Below are 20,783 nucleotides of genomic sequence, written 5' to 3'. Positions count from 1 at the left end.
TGTCCTAACTAAATTGTTGGAAAATGTGGTGGTGAAATCCAGTTGTTGTATCACATGAAATCTTGATATTGATCTCCAATAAAGTTGGTGCATGGAGACTTAGTACTGATTCTAGAGAAATAAATATGATTACAATCAAGTACAAGTTTCCTATACCTAGGATTGAGGGTTTCGTGAATTGTATAGGAGGATTGCATAGTTGGACCTAAAGAGTGACTACCATCAAATAAGAATCCAAGAAGGAGATGACCGAAAAAAAACATTCAATACCACAAAAGGGTTGTATGAGTGGAGAGTTATGCCCTTTGGACTTACAAATGTCCCTAGCACATTCACAAGGCTTATGAATGAAGTGCTTAAGGACTAAATTTTTAGGCTTGTTGTAGTATACCTAGAAGAGATACTCATCTTTAGAAAAACCATGGAGGAACATATGAAACACTTTGAGATTGTGCTCAAAATATTATAGGAAGAGAAGTTTTCTATCAACATAGAAAAGTGTGAATTCCTTAAGCAATAACTTGAATACATAGGATTTGTAGTATCACAAGGTTCATTAAAGATGGATCCAAACAAGGTGGAACCTATTTTGAATTGGCCAACACCAACCATAGGGATAGAGGTAAGGAGTTTCCATGGGTTAGCTCAACTCTATAGAAATTTTACAAGGAATTTTAGTATTATTTGGGCACTAGTATTAGATTACATCAAGTGTGGATTAAAGACCAAGTTCAAGTTGACACTTAAAGTAGGGAGAGATTTTCATAAATTGAAACATGAAATAGCTACCCAACCTATCCTCTTGTAAACTAGCTTTGGTAATATTTTTAGAATACTAGAGTGTGATGCAAGTAGATTGTAGTGGGAGGAGAATTAAGTCAAGAAGGCATACCCATAGCTTTCTTCAATGAGAAGCTCAATGAGGCCAAGAAGAAGTACTTTTCTTATGAATTGGAGTTATATGGTCTAGTGTAGTCATTGAGGAAGTGGAAACATTACTTCCTACCTAAGGAATTTGTGGTGTTTACTAATAGCCATGCACTTAGCTACATTACACTTAGGAGAAGTTGAGTAATAGATGCTTAAAGTGGATGGAATACCTATAAGATTTCACATTCACTATTAAGCACAAGATTTGGCATTAAGTTATTATTGCCATTAGTGACAACACTTATCTATATCAGTATAGCTACTGAGCTCATCACTCAATCTACAATGTTTACCTTGTACATTCATCACTTAAGTAGTTTACACCAACCTTTGCAGTTCACACCAAGCATTCTAGTGCTAACCAAGCTTCACAGTTCACACCGAGCATTCTAGTGTTAACCAAACTTCACAGTTCACACCAAGCATTTTAGTGTTAACCAAGCTTTGCAGTTTACACCGAGCATTCAAGTGTTCACTGAGCTTTACAATGATTGCCAAGTGATGGAAGTACAATGATTACTAAGTGATGAAAGTGCAGTGATTACCGAGCAATGGAAGCACAGTGTTTATCGAGTGAAAGCCAGGCAAAAAAAGGATTCAATTTTTACCAAGTGACACTTCATCTACCGAGTCACCTGTGGTTACCAAGTTTAGAACTACATCAAGTGATTAGTATGGACCAAGCCTTCACTTCTATCAAGTGCATGACAATGCCGAGTAATGTAGTGGATGCTGAGTATCAGAAGGTCATCGAGTTAGTTTAGTGAACCTAAGTTATTTACTATTGGGCTGACTCAATAATATTTTGTTCACTTATGTTTTGTCAAACCTTGCAATTGTAATTATTGGAATAGTATATATGTAATGTATTATATCATTTGCAATACATGAGATATGGATGTTTGTATCAAGACAAACATGTAATGTTTTGAGAATTGTAAATGCAAATTAGCAGAAGAGCATAGTATTTAGCAAGGTCTGGAAGGAGCAGTAAAGATTCATCAGTTACAAAAGGTGATATATACTTCAAGGATCTAATCAGAAAATCAAGTTTGTAAGTAGACCCACTATTTCATCCTAACAGGTGAATCAATTTTTTAAATTCTTTAATAGGGTAGACTTAACAGTCTTTGTATAAATCTCCTAACAAAGTGCATATTTTAGTGTATGTTTGTAAATCCTCCAACAAGGTGGACCTACCAGTCCTTTGTGCTCCTAATAGGGAAGATCACCAAAAGTGGTCAATGTAAGCCTTAATAGGCCAACTTCATACTGCAATAACAAAATTTTGTGGGTATCATCCCCACCCCAGTTTTACTTTCTATTTGGAAGGTTTATGGGTCACCAAATCTCTCTGTACATGTGTTATGAATTTTTTATCTCTCATTTATGTAGTAAATTAGATAAATGAATGGTGAATTATATATGTGGTTAAAGTGCTAAATTGTTCCAAAGTTTTGAAGTTATTGATTCAACCCTCCCCTCTTAGTAACCTATCATATCTTGAGTATTTCCAACAATTGGTATCAAAGCTTTTTGGTTCTCAAGACAAAGCTTGATAGCTTGAGAAAAGATCAAGGATAATGGATTTATTCAGACTTGACAAAGATATTGAAAATGAAAAGCTAGATCTGGAAATGGCCATGACTCAACTCAGAGAAGTAAAGGAGCATCTTTTTCAATCCCTGAAGAGAAGGAACGAACTTGCAAGACAAATGAATGATCATCAATATGTTGAAGAAAATATTGAAGACCTTTTACCATCAAGTAGCTCAAATGAAGCTAATAAGGCAATCAAGGAACTCCTAGCAAAGAATTGTTCCCTACAGGAAGAAGTAAGAAAGCTTAAAAGAGAACAAGAAATTCAATCAATCAGGCTATGTGAAGTTTTGGAACAAAGAAACAAGGCGAATGAAGAATTAGAGATAAGAAACAATGAATTCCTTCAGCATGAAGATCTTGTAGATCAATTATCAAATGCAAATGAAGAAATCATGAATCTGAGATCTAAAAATGAAAGCTTGAGGAATCACTTGATTAGTGAAAGACAAATAAGTGAAAGATTTAAAAATGATTTGAGATATGAAAGACAAATCAATGAAAGTTTGGAAAATGACTTGATCACTAAAAAGAAAATCAATGAGAGAATGATGAAATCTCAAGCAGACATGACTTAGTTAAATCAACAAAGTGAGTAAAATCTTCATAGACAAAAAGGAAAAGCTGGACTTGGTTATAAGGAAGAAGGTGAAACCTCCAAACAAGGTGCCCAAAGGAATCAAAGACCTACTTGCAATCACTATGGTAAGCTAGGTCACACTTCAAACAAGTGTTGGAGCAATGGAAAAGGAAAATTGAATGGTAAATGCTATAATTGCAGTTAACATGGTCATAAAGCTAATGAATGCAAGGAGAAACCAAAATTTGAAGACAATTGTCACAAATGGAAGAAGCATGGTCACAAGGCATTCCAATGCAAATGCAAATCATTCAATCCAGCTGAAAAACTTGTTAAAACAATCTTTGGATGGGATTACAATACCTGGTACAGATATCATTATTGTGGAGAATATGGACATGTTGGCAAAGACTGTTCAAGGCATCATTTGAGGAAAAGAGATACAACAGTACGATGTTATACATGTACAAAACTCAATCATATAGCTAAAAACTACATGACTATAGGAAAAGTTGAAGATGAAAAGAAAGCTAAAGCTGAAAACATTCGGAAGCAAATGAGGCAACAATGGATTCCAAAATCTACCGAGCTAAATAGTTCAAATGATGGCAATGTCACTCAAGAAGTGGGTGACTCCATCATTTCCAATTAGATTCATAAATGATCTGGAACTATATCATCAAGCTATATCTAGAGCAGTTCCAAATGCAAGAAAGTAAAATGTTCAAATCAGTATTCTAGATACACAAAGATCAAAGGAAACACATCTTTCATCAAGTTGCATCTACTGAGGAAAGTTGGTTGAAGACCTTACCAAGCTAGGTCGAGAGTAACTAAAAGTTTTGTTTGATCACCGAGTTGCAAGCTTCTACCAAGTAAATGAATGACAACTTGTCAAACACTATGCCATCTCATCTACCTTCATACCAAGCATTTATGAAAAAAATTTCATCAAAAGGGCAGAATTCGATTTCATTTTTCATCGCGATTTTAGAGCTAAGAAATTTGCAACAATTCCAAAGCAAAATCCAAGTGATTTAAAGCAATTTTTAAAGCAAAAAATCTGTTGAAAATTTTCTTATACTTACTGAGCAGCTATGGCATCCAGGAGTAGCAGTAGCACCAAGGCAAAAAGAGGTTCAAAAATGTTGGTAAAGGGTACAGAATGGAAAGTGCCCAACTTCAAAATTGTTCCAGTCATTGTTGAATCACTCGACCCGAATGGAGCTCAATCGTAAATTCCACCTAAGGTACTTCTTATCAATGATATTCGTAATCATTTCAAATGTTCTATTCAAGAAATTGGAAACCTAGAGATGGACAATGCCCTAGGAGAAATGAGTGTAGATGGCTCTCTGAAACCCAAATACAAGCATCTTGAAACCAAAGGCTTGACTCATATCTCAGATATGCCAAGAAATTTCCAAACCAAGTGGATTAGTTATATTTTGAGTCAGGTACACAATGGACAACTATGGCTAGAGAAACCAATGTTAATTACAAAGAAGATGATTTACAAAAGCATGGGTCTCCCTATGCTCAGCAAAGAAAAACCCACCAAAACCCTAGGACAAGATGAGTTGCAAAAGGTAACCCTAGCCAAGTGGGATGGTAGAGGTTTAAATGTTAACATTGTATCTGATGTCAAACTAAGATTTGGCATTCATGTCATTGCCCAGAAAATCTATAGCTCTAGTCAACCGAATAGTGTACCTTGTGAAGCTATGGATTTGGCCTTCAAAATTGTAAATAAAAACCTTGAATTTGATCTATGAGAATTATTGTTAAGACAACTAAATAAAAATATGGATAGTATAAGAACTTCAAAGAATAATTCATGTAAATTTGGCTCTCTATTGATCTGTTTATTTTTCTATGTTCAAAAATGCTTTCCATCAAAAGGAACAGTTGTATGGAGAAAAGACATTCCCATTGTTTATTAGATTAATGAGTTTGTAGCAGAAATTGGTGAAATTTTTGATAGCATCATGGACAATTATTTTGAAGATTTCAAGAGAATGAATAACAGGTTTTGGATTCCACCAAAATTAGTTGAAGACTATAGAGATGATGTATGATTTATGGTTGACTGTGATAAGGTATACATTTAGGTAGTCATACCACGAGTTGCATGGGTAAAACCTCTTCCTTATGAGGTAAATATTGGTGAGGCCAGGGATATTATTGAAGTAGTGGTGAATGAGCCAGTAGATCCAAGGCAACCAATCTTTGAAACATATGATGAGGCAAAGGCCAGAATTGAGATTGAAATCAAGCTACTACAGGCCGTAGGCAAAGGCAAGAGGAAGATAGCCAAGTTGAAAACTACAACAGGTCCTCTTATGCTTATCAAGGGAAAAGGTGAGGTTGAAGAAGGTGATGAAGAAGAAGGAGAAGAAGAAAAAGAAGAACATGAATCTGAAGAGGAATAGCCAGAGAAGAAAGGTAAGGTAATTATTACCAAACCTAAGAAAAAGCCTACTACAGTATTCTCCAGAAGAACCAGAAAAGGAAACCAGTAACCTATACTGGTCAGGCCTCCACCCACATTCGAGGAAATGCTTAAACAATTGGAAGAAGGAGTTGGCATCACAAATTTCAAGGCATTGAAATTTGAAACAAGAACTGATGCTGAGAAAATGTAGATTGAGGAACTGGTACTCAATAAGATGGGTAAATGAAAATTCTCCCTAGACTAGCTTGCCTCTCAAATCTGCAAAGAATTGTTGGAAAGATTGCAATCGAGATGGGAGTTAGCCACCCAAATGGTCAAAGACATATATGAGCAATCTCTAAAGAATCTTCTACCGAGTCTCACTAGAGCAGAAATAAAAGCAGCAATGAAGAACCATGAATGTAAAATAATGATCATATTTCACACATGTTTAATTTTAATTAAAGACATTGAGCATGTTGTAAATGATGCAACAAACATGTGGAAGAACATCTATCATCTACAAAAGGCTAGTGAAGATCCAGTTGAGATCAAGTATGATGATAGTAGTAATGGTGATGATTTTGAAAGTACTCCATCCATCACAATTACTCTAGGAGAGCTGCATGCACTCATGGAAGAAAAAGGGGAAGAAGACAAGGAGGAAGAAGCAAATGAGGAAGAAGAAGATCAAGTTAAAATTGTAGTAGAAGTGATTGCATCCCTTCCTCATTCTCCACCAAAGACTGTTACATCCACTATGGAGACAACTTCTGCAAGTGAGATTGTGAGCACAATTGCCACATCAATTGTTCAATCTTCACCGAGCACCTCCCAGCTCTAGGTATCTAAAACAAATGTGCCAAGCACTTCATCTACCAAGCCGTCTATTACTTCTGCAACTACCAAGCTGGCCTCCTCAGTTCATTCATCAACAATAGTGTACCAGTAAGTTCCACAATTTTTTTTCATCAATTCCAACAAGTTCTATAGTTTTGTCAGCATTATCTGTATCTAATTTAAATCCAATTAGTTCAAATACTGCTATACCAAGTGCATCATCATTTTTGGGAAGTGTTTCAATTTTTGATCTGATTAATACTCCTATTGGCATTCAATGCTCAAGTGCTATCCTAGTTTTTACTGCTGGCCCTTCCACCTCTACTATTGTGTCTATTCTTAAGGTCAAACTAGTCATTACAGAAGTCAAACAAAAGCATCCATTAAGACTTCTAATCACTAGAAAGGAAATTGTAGAAGATATTGACTTAGACATAGAAATAGTAATTCCAAAGATTGACTATGAAAATGCTACCATTAAAGAGATGAGGTAATCTAGTCAACTAATAGAGATGAAAGCTATGCAAAAGTAGTTAAGGTCTAAAATGGATAAGGAATATAGAATAATTGAGAATGCCAAAAATATAATTACAAATGCTATAGGTGTTGAAGTAGATTCTACTCAACACATTTTGATTCAGTTAGAAGAGGCTATATAGAAATTTAATGAGGATTCTTCTAGACAAGAAAAACTTATTGAGAAAGATGAAAAGAAATTTGATAATAAGGTGGTAGAGCATATTGCTCAAAAGATAGAAATAAAGCAAGTTGAATAGTCAACATTTTTGGGAAATTTTGAAAATTCTTTTAATAATGCAACATCACTTTTTGCTAAACTTTGTGATGTTTCTCGATTTACCAAAGAAATAAAGGATAAGTTAAATAAGATTGACATTGATATGCAATCAAGTGCCTCCAAGCTAAAGGTGGACTCCTCCTCCACTATCTCCCATCTCACCAAGATCAGATATTTGGTAGATGTACAGGAAGAACTATTGAGAGAGGAAGCAAGGATCTGGTCTACACTCATAGACATGCAGAACATGATCATTCCTATCATGGACACAATGCAAAAACATCTTGTATATTGAAAAACATTGGTCTGAGATCAAAAATTCTTACTGGCTGATCACTTGATCCAATTATTAGCAGAAGTTAAAATAGCTCTCTCCACCTATCAAATTTTGCAGCAGACTTGGGATAGTAATTTTGCGACCATTCTTAAGGTACATCAAGAATTTCTATCTCACTTTGGTGTAGCCATATAAATTTTATATATGAAGTCCTTTGGCATTATTGTCAAAAAGGGGGAGAGATTTAGAGGAGAGATTCAAAGATTTAGCATAAAGAGATTTAGAGATTTAGCATAATAAATGAGGAAAGTCATCACTATAAGTGATAGGGGGAGTTAGCACACATTAAATTTTGCATATGTACATAAGTATATTTGTATATGTAGTAGTTCTACAAAGATCAATTTTGAAAAACCTAAATTCAATGAAGTCAGGTTATGTAGATATATTTTGGATTATAAGTGTTTTTGTCACTAATGCAAAAGGGGGAGATTGTTGGCATTAAGTTATTATTGCCATTAGTGACAACACTTATCTATATCAGTATAGCTACCGAGCTCATCACTTAGTCTTTAATGTATAGCAAGCATTTAGTGGTTACCTTGTACATTCATCACTTAAGCAGTTTACACTGAGCTTTGCAGTTCACACCAAGCATTCTAGTGTTAACCGAGCTTCACAGTTCACACTGAGCATTCTAGTGTTAATCGAGCTTCACAGTTCACACTAAGCATTCTAGTGTTAATCAAGCTTTGTATTTTAAACTGAGCATTCTAGTGTTCACCAAGCTTTATAGTGATTATAAAGTGATGGAAGTACAGTGATTATCGAGTGATGGAAGTGTAGTGATTACCAAGCGATGGAAGCATAGTATTTATTGAGTTAAACCTAGGCAAACAAAGGATTCATTTTTTACCAAGTGACACTTCATCTACCAAGTCGCTTGTGGTTATTGAGATTAGAATTACATCAAGTGATTAGTATGGACCAAGCCTTCACTTCTATCGAGTGCATGATGACATCGAGTAATGTAGTGGATGTCGAGTATCAGAAGGTCACCGAGTCAGTTCAGTGAACCTGAGTTATTTACTATTGGGCCGACTCAGCAATGTTTTGTTCACTTATGTTTTGGCTGACCTTGCAGTTGTAATTATTGGAATGGTATATATATAATGTATTATATTATTTACAAGATATGAGATATGGATGTTTGTATCAAGACAAACATGTACTATTTTGAGAATTGTAAATGCGAATCAGTAGAAGAGCATAGTATTCAGCAAGGTTTACAAGGAGCAGTAAAGATTCATTAGTCACAAAAGGTGATATATACTTCAAGGATCTAATCAGAAAATCAAGTTTGTATGTAGATCCACTATTTCATCCTAACAGGTGAATGAATTTTGTAAATCCTTTAACAGGGTAGATTGAACAATCTTTTTATAAATCTCCAAATAGAGTGCATATTTCAATGTATGTTTATAAATCCTCTAACAAGGTGGACCTAGCAGTCCTTTGTGCTCCTAACAGTGTAGATCACCAAAAGTGGTCAATGTAAGCCTTAATAGGCCAACTTCATACTGCAGCAACAAAGTTTTGTGGGTATCATCCCTACCCCAATTTTACTTTCTATTTGGAGGGTTTCTGGGTCACCAAATCTCTGTGCACATGTGTTATGAATGTTTGATCTCTCATTTATGTAGTAAATTAGATAAATGAATGGTGAATTATATATATGGTTAAAGTGCTGAATTGTTCCAAAGTTTTGAAGTTACTGATTCACCCCTCCTCTCTCAATAACCTATCATATCTTGAATATTTCCAACACAAGAAGGGAGGACTGAATAAGGTGGAAGATGCAATATGTAGAAGAATGTTGACAATACAAGATGTTAAATTGAAAATAATTGGCATAGAAAGTTTCAAGGACCTCTACAAGGATGACGAAGACTTCTCTAAAGTATATAAGGTATGTTCTAACTTTCAAAATCATTTTCATAGTGATTTCGTTGAATATACTCTAGAAAGTGGATTTTTGTTTAATGGGGATCGGTTATGTATTCCTCAAGGTTCAATGAGAGAGAACCTCATTTAATAGAAACACAATGGAAATCTTAGTGGCCATTTTGGTATTAATAAAATAATAGAGTTAGTTTAGAGGTTCTACTATTGGCCTAGGTTACTGTTACCTTTCGCTCACCCACCAAAGGTTTAAATTTTAAATGCTTAGCTCATCCAACGGCTAGCCGTGGAAATATTATTTTTTTTTATGCCAAGATCGGACCTTATGATGTATTTCACAGCCCGCAGGATCTTCTCCATCAGATTTCAGCAAGATCGACGGTCAGTGCGATCTCGCCATCAAGAACTGCTCGAGAATTAGCATAAGCGACATTGCACCCAATTGACACGTGTCTGGTGGGTCCGGCAAGTGGGCTACAATGGAGGGTAGGTCGAGAAATTTTTCCAGTGCTACAGGCGCTATGTTGCTATCGCACGTCGGCCAAAAAATCTCCATGGCGACATAGCGCCCAACGGGGATGCTCACGTCGACGGGCGACACGTTTCCATAGACCGAAAGTTTCAAAACATGGCAAGGTGCCATGGCGCCAACGAAAAACCAATGCATTTTTTGATGGCGACATAGCGCCCAATCAAAAAATCCACCGTGGCGAGGAAGGGTCAGGCAAATGGGTCCCGTCGGTACTATGCAATGCAATTTTCTAGCTTGGCGTCAAGATGGCAAATCAGATGTAGCCACGTATTCATCAGTGGGGTCAGGGCAATACGGACCCTCCGAGTTGGTGTTTTGTCAGACCAAGGAGGTGTTTCATTGGGCCAATAAAGAGCGACCACATCCTCCAAGTCAGAGTTTAGTCAGCATCACTGATACATGGAAAGGTAAGATCTCCACCGTCAGATCAAGGCCAATCGACGGTAGGTACCATCGCGCTATAGAAGAGCTACGCGAGTCTCATGTTAATGACATTATGCCTGAAGGACACGCATCCTCGTGGATCCAGGGATGTCAGCGAGGACTAGTCAGACCATTGATACGTAGCTAGTTCTTATTCATCGATACGTTGAGGGGAATGATCTTCCTTGCACATCGTCAGATCGATTCAAATCAGCGGATGACACCATCTCGCTATGGCAGAGATGCACAGGTTTTAACATGGAGACATAGCGACCATCCGCCATGTGTCAACAGAATCAGGTCTTACCAATTGGCGTCAAGAGAATGAATCAAATGATGACATGCGTTCAACAGGCCCAGTAGTTTTGAGAGACATGGCGAGTCTTCACGACCGTCAGATTAGAATAGATCTATGAATGGCGCTGTCTCGCTATCGAGAACAGCTTGGTAGATAACATTGGCGACTTGGCGCCCTTGCGCCACGTGTCCTGGCGAGACCACATTTCATGCTGCCAACGTAGTTAGGTTCAGGGTGACCGAATGACCAATAAGTTGATGGCACGTTTTAGCGGGCCCAGTGAATCATAAAGAAGGGAGGGTCGCAGGAGGTCAGGTTTCGCGACCGTCAGATTAGAATGGATCGGCGCAAGGCGCCATCTTGCCATGGTGAAGTTGCAATACTTTTAGTATAACAACATGGTGCCCATTCACCACGTGTCAGTAGGGCCAAGTCTCGCCAGGATCCATCCCTGAGGTGGTGCCAAGTGGAATGGGCCCGATCGCAGATTAAAAAGTTCGTAGCAGGTCGAAAGTCTCACAACAGGCAGACTGCGTCGTCAAAAAGGTGTACCGACAGCGGTTAGCATTACAACCAATGAAGGACTACCACATATGCCGAATCAAAATGTAGACATGAGGTGGCACTAGATCTTCAACGCGGCTAGCACAGTCAGGGGTTGAATTTTGAGCCGTCAGATCTGCAGAGATCGAGGGAAGGCGCCATCGCGCTATGGGGAAATTGCACGAGGTTTGCCATAGCGAGTTAGCACCCATAACGACATAGCACCCAGTCAAACATAAAGGTGTGGTCAGCGCGTGAAGAGGATTGCCAGGGTGGCAAAGGGTAGGAAAGTGATTGCCCCACGTGGCCCAGTCAGCATGTGGATCTGGTTGACCTTTTTGACCCTGCTGTTTCGTGAACCAGAAAGGATAGAAATCATTTATTTATTTTTGCCGTGGATCTGATTTCATAATCAATTACCACTAGCTTAGAGTGAATATCAGGTGCAGAGGGACACTCCATCTATCCAGTCGATCCATCTACCATGTCAGGGAATGTTGTGGCGCCGTTTCTATCTTCTCTAGGCTCTTTCTCAGAAAGATATGAGATTTCTTGGTATGCAAGCCAAGAGTCAATTAGATCTTCGATTGGATTCTCAAGATGGTATGTTAATGTCAGTAGGTAAGAAGTGAGTGTGACACAAAAATCTTTAATTATGCCTGATTCGGTGACTTGTTCTTAGGGTCGACTCTTCCTGGTTTTCTCTGCTATTGCTTGTAGAATTGCAATGTAGAATCCCTGTGTCTCTGAGTTACATAGCATCCTGTGTCATTCTCTTCAGTGGTCAATGTGTATGTACTTCATTTTGCCTCTCATTCATGCATTATTGAGATTAGTGGTCCACATACTGTATCTATCTTTGGCCTATTGGATAATATACAAGTGAAATATCCTTTTCCTGGTGTCATTCAGTTGGTTTTCTGATCTGTATGTGATTATTGATCGATATAAGTCTGGACGTGTATGACTTTTGTATGTTACCCTAGTTTTGTAGTGCATATATGGGCAGGAATGAGTCTGAACACTCTGTTTTGGTGCATCACCGCCTTAGATTATACTAGGTAGATTTTCTTTAACGCTCTCTTTCTCCCTTTCCCTTTTGAGAATAGATAGGTGCGCCCTGACAGTAAGAGGAAGCTGGCCTTCTCCGGAGACTCAACCTCGTAGTTCAAGTCCCATAGCTTGGAGGTTGTTTCCATGTTTCACTAGGTTGTTCTCGTGCATAGGCCTTGGACAAGGGTGCAAACCTAAGTGACAACAATTTTATGGCATGCTCGGTGGGACGATTATTAGAAGATTTCAAGTCTACATGTATCAAGAAGAAAAAATTCTAGAGATAAATGCTAAAGAAGTAGTGTTGGCTTCAGTTTTTGAGCCTTTAAGAGGCTGGTTCTTCAAGTACTTGGCGACTCTGAACATCAAAAAGTCTGGTTCCAGACCAAGTTTGCAGTAATTCATGCCCAGGATGAAACAAGGGCGTCTTCTAGAGGTAAATTCCAATATCAAGAACTTTCTATTTCAAATCCTAGGAGAAGAAGGACTAGAACTTCATTATCACAAGTTAGGGGTAGAATAACAGTTGATATACCTGTAAGAGTTGTCTCTACTCCCCCCACTATTCGAACTCAACCTAGATTTCCATCAACACTCATCAATAGAACACTTGTGTATATGGCACAACCAAGAGTTCATCCTTTTGCCACCTTTAATGGTGGAAGTCCTCTATTGTTAGGCCAAAGACATGATATACTAGTAGCTGCACTAAAAAGCATACCTAATTTTACTAGTAAAACTTCTATTTGCCCCCTAGAACATATCCAGGAGGTAGCGAATGTCTACAATATTCATGGTATTATAGAAGATGATGTTGCCATCAGACTTCTAGCCTCATCTTTAAAATGAAAAGCATTACAGTGGTATAGAGGCTTAGCTCATGGTTCCATAACTGATTGGGATGGACTAGGAGCAGGATTATGTAAACATTTTGAGAATAAGAGTGACCATTTGTCACTACTAGAGCAGCTGACTACAATAAAAAGAGCCCCCCATGAATGTATGATTGATTTTAATTACAGATTCCAAAAGACATGGGATAGAATACGTACTATAGTAAAACCTGCCCCTGGTAATGCTTTCTTGCATTACCTTAGAGCTTTCAACAGTGACATTGCCACCACAATCCAAACTATGGGAGGAGATACGTTACCAAATGCTTATGAGATGACTATAAAAGCTGAGAACATCCTAATACAAGGTGGGAAGTTGGCTCCAAGGCCTCCTATGCCTTTCTTTCCTGATGTTCCCAACCACCAACCAGCAATAGCCCCTCTTCCTACAATTTCTACATCACAAGCCCTTACTCCAATTCCCCAAGCTTCCACATCCTCAAATGGAATAGATGAACTCAAGGAAATGCTCCAAGGTCTAGTGCTGAACACAGATAAAAGGGAGAAGACCCTGGATAAAAAATTACAAGAGCAGGGGAGGGAGTTGAAGGACCAAGGGAAGAGATTAGAGGATAGTTTTTCTCTAATACAAAAGATGAGTAACAAGGTGGTGGCCTTAGAAAGGCAGCAAGCCCAAAGTGGCAAGCCTCCCCAATTGCAATATTAGGCTCCAAGTGGTGGTAGGCCTCCTAATCAGTGGAATAGCTCTTTTGATCAGAATAAGCAGAATAGTCATGCTTCTGCTTCAAGCTCAAATCAGAACAGAGCTATAGTCCCTTAAAATAACTTGGCCCAAGACCAAGATTTTTGTCCTTCATGTAACTATTCTTATACCTACTGGCTATGTCAGAAAGTAGAATCTTATTTGGCCCTAACTGTCCAGGAGTCCATAGTAAAGCAATCACACAAGGAAGATCATCCCAATAAGGCCTCATATGTTTAGAGGTAGGGTGATTGCTCTTTTATGAATCACCAAATGGAGGAGGATTGTAATGTAAACTAGGATTCCGTTGCTCATAACACAAGAAGCAAGAAGAGAGCTATGGAACATGCTGCTCCTCCTTCTCCTAAGAAGGCCTCAACTTCAAGTGTTATACCTAACACACAGACAACAAATGAGCAAACAAACACTTCACAACAGCAAAGGCAAGGTTCAAGAGAGGAGAATGTAAGTGATCCCTATGTTGCTCCATCTCAACCTCTCATGAGTGCAGCTCCCAAAGTTTCTACCAAAATTCCTAACGCACCATTGAGTGTGGTAGAGAAAATGAAGAAGACCAATGTAAACATTTCCATGTGGGATGCTATTGCTACCATACCAATGCAGAGGAAGATGCTGCAGCAAGAATTGGAAAGGATTGAACCCAAGGATCAGTCATCTACCATGGAGAGTGTCACTAGTTTAGTACAACCAGCAGGAGATGTGGAGACAAATAAAAAGGTTAGACCTCCTCCATTTTATGTTTCTCTGATTATAGGGGGCAAATTAGTCCATAGTTGCATGATAGATTCGAGGGCTAGTAGCTCAGTAATGCCTAGGTGTGTTGCTGATGCTTTAGGGATGAAATATGAGCCCATTGTTAGGGATGTGTTACAACTAGATGGGAGTACTGTCAAAATTGTAGGCATCCTTAGAAGTGTGGAAATGGCCGTACATGCATGCCCTGGTTGTACTGTGATTCAAGACATATCTGTTGTAGAGGTTAAGCCCTATTTTTCCATCTGTCTTTCAAGAGACTTCACTACTCAAATTGGTGGATTCATATCTGCTGATTGGTCTTATATGTCATTTAAGACCAGATATGGGGCCAATGCTTCAATAAGAGCAGAACCTCAAGCCCTTCATCACACTGAACCCTACGCTCCCAACTTCATCAATATGAATTTCCCTATCCTAGAGATGGATGAAAATAACATAGTAAACGAGCCTGTCACTTCCATAGCAGAGATTCTTGATTTCTTCCTAGATGAGTGGACAAATACATGTCAGTTTGAGCCTATGTCAGAAACCCTTGAGACAGGCCTTAGTACATATTGCATAATAGAGAAAGAGGTTCAAGTTCCTGACCTTTTCAGGACTAATGATGACATAAATGGAGTATGGAGTATGTACTTTGATGGCTCAATGAATAGAAATGGATCAGGGGCTGGTGTTATGTTGATCTCTCCTGCACAAATAAGATACTACTTCTCTTTTAGGTTCCAATTTAGTTGTACCAATAATGTGGCTGAGTATGAATCCTTGATCCAAGGTCTCCTACTTGCCCAAAAGAGGGGAATTCAAGCCTTGAAAGTATATGGGGACATTGAGTTGGTAGTGAACCAAGTGAGAAATCAGAATATCACCAAAAATGGCCTGCTCAAGTCTTATAAACACAGAGTCTAGGATTTTCTTGAGGGTTTCCAAGCATTTAATATTCGAAGCATTCCTAGGAAAGAAAATAAATATGCTGATAGACTTGCAGCAGTGGGTGCATCTTATGATGTGCCAAGGAATCTTGAGGAAGAAAAGAAACAAAAAATAAGGGTGGTGGAAAGGCCTGCTGTTCCTGATAATAATACTCATTGGCAAGTGTTTGAGTCTGATGAGCAAATTGTGAGCTTCTTGCAGAATGAAGCAGAATTTTTAGAGAGAAATCAGTCAAGACTACAAGATCAATATGGTGATCAGATCATTCATCTCAGTTCCAACAAGCTGCCTAACGGTCTCATTACCTTGGAGAGTGTCTTTAATCCTGATGATCAGTCAAGGGATAAAGGAATGAATCTAGCTGCAAAAAAGGATGACCATGCCCCAGTTACTATTGCTGATGGAAAATCTCTTAACATGGGGAAGGTATGTTCTGAAGCTGAGAAAGAAAATTTCATTCATCTATGTCAAGAATTTAGTCATGTATTTTCTTGGATGTATGATGACTTAAAAGGTTTTCACCCTAGTTTGTTGCAGTATACCATAGATTTGGTTGATAGGGTCAAACTATTAAGACAAAAGCAGAGGCCAGTGAATCCCAAGATTGAACCTTTGATGAGGAAAGAGCTATCCAAGTTGATTGAAGCTAACATAATTTTTCCTATTAAACACTCATCATGGGTGGCTAACCTTGTCCCTATGAGGAAGAAGAATGGAGAAATCAGATTGTGTGTGGACTTTAGGGATCTTAATCAGGCTTCCCTTAAGGATCACCATCCTCTTCCTTCTATGGAGCAAATTCTATCCAAGGTTAGTGGGTCAACGAGATTCTCTTTTCTTGATGGGTTTTCTGGTTATAACCAAGTGTTGGTTAAAGAGTCTGATAGATACAAGACATCATTTACTACTAAATGGGGCACCTATTCTTATTGCAAAATGCCATTTGGATTAACAAATGCAGGTGCCACATTCCAAAAGGCAATGGAGGTAGCTTTCAAAAGATTAATTGACAAGTTTCTCTTAGTATACCTGGATGATATAACTATGTATTCCAAGAATGTAGAAGATCATCTTGATCATTTGAGATAGTTATTTCTAAGATGTAGAGAGTTTGGGGTTTCTCTCAACCTAGCCAAATGTGTCTTTGCTACAAACCAGGGAAAACTATTGGGACACATTGTATCTAAGGATGGATTGACCATTGATCCAGAAAGAACAAAAGCAATACTTTCCCTTCCTCTCCCTAAAGACAAGAAAGGGCTGCAAATTTTCCTTGGTAGGATAAATTTTGTAAGAAGGTTTATTCCTAATCTTGCTACCATGGTGAAACCCCTTACAGGCATGCTCAAGAAAGATATGGTCTTCTCATGGACCAAGGAGGGGAAGAAGAGTTTTGAAAAGATCAAGGCAGCCATAGCATCGGCCCCTACCCTCATGAACCCAAATTTTGAGAAAGATTTCATCCTCTACACTTTAGGTGGTGAGTCAAGTATTTCTGCTGTCTTGACTCAAACAAATGATAAGAATGAGGAGCAACCCATAGCCTTCTTTAGTGAAGGGCTCAAGGAATATGAAGATAAGTATAGCTTTGTTGAGAAGCAATCCCTTGCAGTCATTAGAGCCTTGAAGAAGTTTAGACACCTCTTATCCCATAATAGGATCCATTTGTTGGTGCCCCATGCAAGTGTAAAAGACTTCCTGTTAAACAAAGATATCAGTGAGAAGAGAGCTGGATGGATCACTAGGGTAATGGAATATGATGTTGACATTCAGATTACCAAATTGGTAAGAGGGAGAGGATTATGCAAAGAAATGTTATCAAGTCAGGATTCAGATGAAGAAGCTATTATGGTAATTACAGAGCAACAGGGGGAAAGAAATGTTAGTGCCCAAAGGAGCTGGACGGATGACATGAGGAACATTTTATTAGGGAATGGATACCCTTAGGGATTGGACAGAGCTAAAAGAAGACAATATAGACTACAATCCATTCCCTATGTTGTGATTGATGATATCCTATTCAGGAGGGATTTTAATGGGACCCTATTGAGATGTGTTGAAGAGGATCAGGCTGAAAGGATGATTAAAGAACTCCATGATGGCCCCGATGGTGGCCACTTCTCTGCAAGAACAACTACCATGAAGATCATGAGGGCTGGTTATTACTGGCCATCCTTGTTTCATGATTGTCATAGGTATGTGAGAAAATGTGAGAAGTGCGCTTTCTTCTCAAGCAAACAGAGACTTGCAGCTCTTCCTCTTCATCCCATTTAGGTGGATCAGCCCTTCACCCAGTGGGGGTTGGATTTCATAGGCCCCATTAATCCTCCATCTAGTGCAGGTCATAAATGGATCTTAGCTGGTACCGATTATTTCACTAGGTGGACAGAGGCAGTTGCCTTGAAGGATACTACAGAGCCATCAGTTGTTGAATTCCTTGATGGAATTGTATCTAGGTTTGGAGCTCCTTCTACTAACATCTCAGATAATGCCAAATCTTTTGTTGGAACCCAGATTTGTGCATGGGCAATGAGTCACAATATCTATCTGAACACATCATCAAATTACTACCCGCAGGGTAATGGTTTGGCTGAGTCCTCCAATAAGAATCTGATCAGAATCGTAAAGAGAATGATAGAAGACAACTAGAGGGCTTGGCATAAGAAGCTAAGAACTGCTCTATGGGCTGATAGGATAACGCCCAAGAGATCTATTGGGAATTCACCTTTTGTTTTGGTATATGGTAGGGAGGCCAGACTTCCAATCTCATTGGAATTCCCATCCTTGGAGTTGGCTCATCAGCTGGAACTAATTGAAGATGATGCCATGTCAGTAAGAATGGCAGAAGTAATTGAACTGGAAAAAAAGAGAAGTAAAGCTATGCAAACTCTAGAGATACATCAGCAGTAGATGAAGAGGAGCTTTGACAAGAAGGCAAGGGCCAGAATCTTCAGAGAAGGAGATTTGGTTCTCAAGTGGGATTTAGACAGAGAAAAACCAGGAAGACATTCCAAATTTGATCCACTATGGTGTGGCCCTTATCTGATCTTCGGTTGCAAACAGGCCAACGCGTTCCAGCTAAGCAGGCCAAATGGTGAAGTTCTGCCCATTCCAGTCAATGGGATCCATTTGAAGCCCTATTTCTGAAAGTTTGGGGATCCATGTACATAAGTAGTTTAGTTCTTTTTGTTTGTTCCTATTTTCTAATAAGTGCACGTGCACAGAGTTCTCCCTTGAGTTGCCAGTCCTCAAAATTTTGACAATTCTTAGGTTGTTGAGGAGGTCCTATATTTTGCTTCCAAGTCGCAGAGCCAGAGTTCAAGGGTTTTTTAATGTTTTGATTTCCTCTTCTAGGGTTAGGGTTTCTTGCGGCTCTCGGTTCTATACCTTTTAGGCCCTCTTTTCCGACTCCATAGCCCAATGGATCATTCTCAGGCACTGGTCATGCATTGAGCAGGCTCATGCCCCCTGTGAGTCGCCAGAATTGTTACCTTTCGCTCACCTGCCAAAGGTTTAAATTTTAAATGCTTAGCTCATCCAACGGCTAGCCGCAGAAATATTATTATTTTTTATGCCAAGATCGAACCTTATGATGTATTTTATAGCCCACAGGATCTTCTCCGTCAGATTTCAGCAAGATCGATGGTCGATGCGATCTTGCCATCAAGAACTGCTCGAGAATTAGCATCAGCGACATTGCGCCCAATTGACACGTGTCTGGTGGGTCCGACGAGTGGGCTACAATGGAGGGCAGTTCGATAAATTTTTCCAGTGTCGCAGACGCTATGTCACTATCTCACGCCGGCCGAAAAATCTCCATGGCGACATAGCGCCCGATGGAGATGCTCACGTCAGCGGGCGGCACGTTTCCACGAACCGAAAGTTTCAAAACACGGAAAGGCGCCATGGTACCAATGGAAAACCAATGCATTTTCCAATGGCGACATAGCGCCCAATCGAAAAATCCACCGTGGCGAGGACGGGTCAGGAAAATGGGTCCCATCGGTACTCTGCAATGCAATTTGCCAGCCCGACATCAAGATGGTGAATCAGATGTAGCCACGTATTCATCAGTGGGGTCAAGGCAATACGGACCCTCTGAGTTGGTGCTTTGTCAAACCAGGGAGGTGTTTCATTAGGCCAATAAAGAGGGACCACGTCCTCCAAGTCAGAGTTCAGTCAGCGTCATCGGTACATGGAAAGGTAAGATCTCCACCATCAGATCAGGGCCGATCGATGGCAGGCACCATCGCGCTATAGAAGAGCTGTGCGAGTCTTATGTTAACGACATTGTGCCTGAAGGACACACGTCCTTGTGGGTCTAGGGATGTCAGCGAGGACTAGTTAGACCCTTGATATGTGGCCAGTTCTTATTCATCGATACGCTGAGGGGAATGATCTTCCTTGCACATCGTCAGATCAATTCAGATCAGCGGATGGCACCATCTCGCTATGGCAGAGATGCACGGGTTTTAACATGGCGACATAGCAACCATCTGCCACGTGTCGGTGGAATCAGGTCTTACCAATTGGTGTCAAGAGAACGAATCAAATGATGACACACGTTCAGCAGGCCCAGTAGTTTTGGGAGACATGGCGAGTCTTCACGACCGTCAGATTAGAATAGATCTACGACTGGCATTGTCTCGCTATTGAGAACAGCTCGGTAGATAACATTGGCGACTTGGCGCCCTTGTGCCACGTGTCCTGGCGGGACTGCATTTCATGCTGCCAGCGCAGTTAGGTTCAGGGTGACCAACAGACCAATAAGTTGATGCCACGTTTCAGCGGGCCCAGTGAATCATAAAGAAGGGAGGGTCGCAGGAGGTCAGGTTTCGCGACCATCAGATTAGAATGGATCGGCGGCAGGCGCCATCTCACAATGGTGAAGTTGTAGGATTTTTAGTATAACAACATGGTGCCCGTTCACCACGTGTCAGTAGGGCCAATTCTCGCCAGGATGCATCCCTGAGGTTGTGCCAAGTGGAATGGGCCTGATCGCATATTGAAAAGTACGCGACAGGTCGAAAGTCTCACGACGGGCAGACTGCGTCGTCGAAAAGGTGTACCGACGGTGGTTAGCATTATGACCAATGAAGGACTACCACATATGCCGGATCAAAATGTAGAAATGAGGTGGTACTAGATCTTCAAGGTGGCTAGCATAGTCAGGGGTTGAATTTTGAGCTGTCTGATCTGCAGAGATCGAGGGC

This window comes from Cupressus sempervirens, chromosome 8 (assembly GCF_028749045.1).
Source record: "Cupressus sempervirens isolate cs-2001-9-10 chromosome 8, ASM2874904v1, whole genome shotgun sequence".
NCBI classification, from domain to species: Eukaryota; Viridiplantae; Streptophyta; class Pinopsida; order Cupressales; family Cupressaceae; genus Cupressus; species Cupressus sempervirens.
This window is presented reverse-complemented; position numbering follows the sequence as displayed.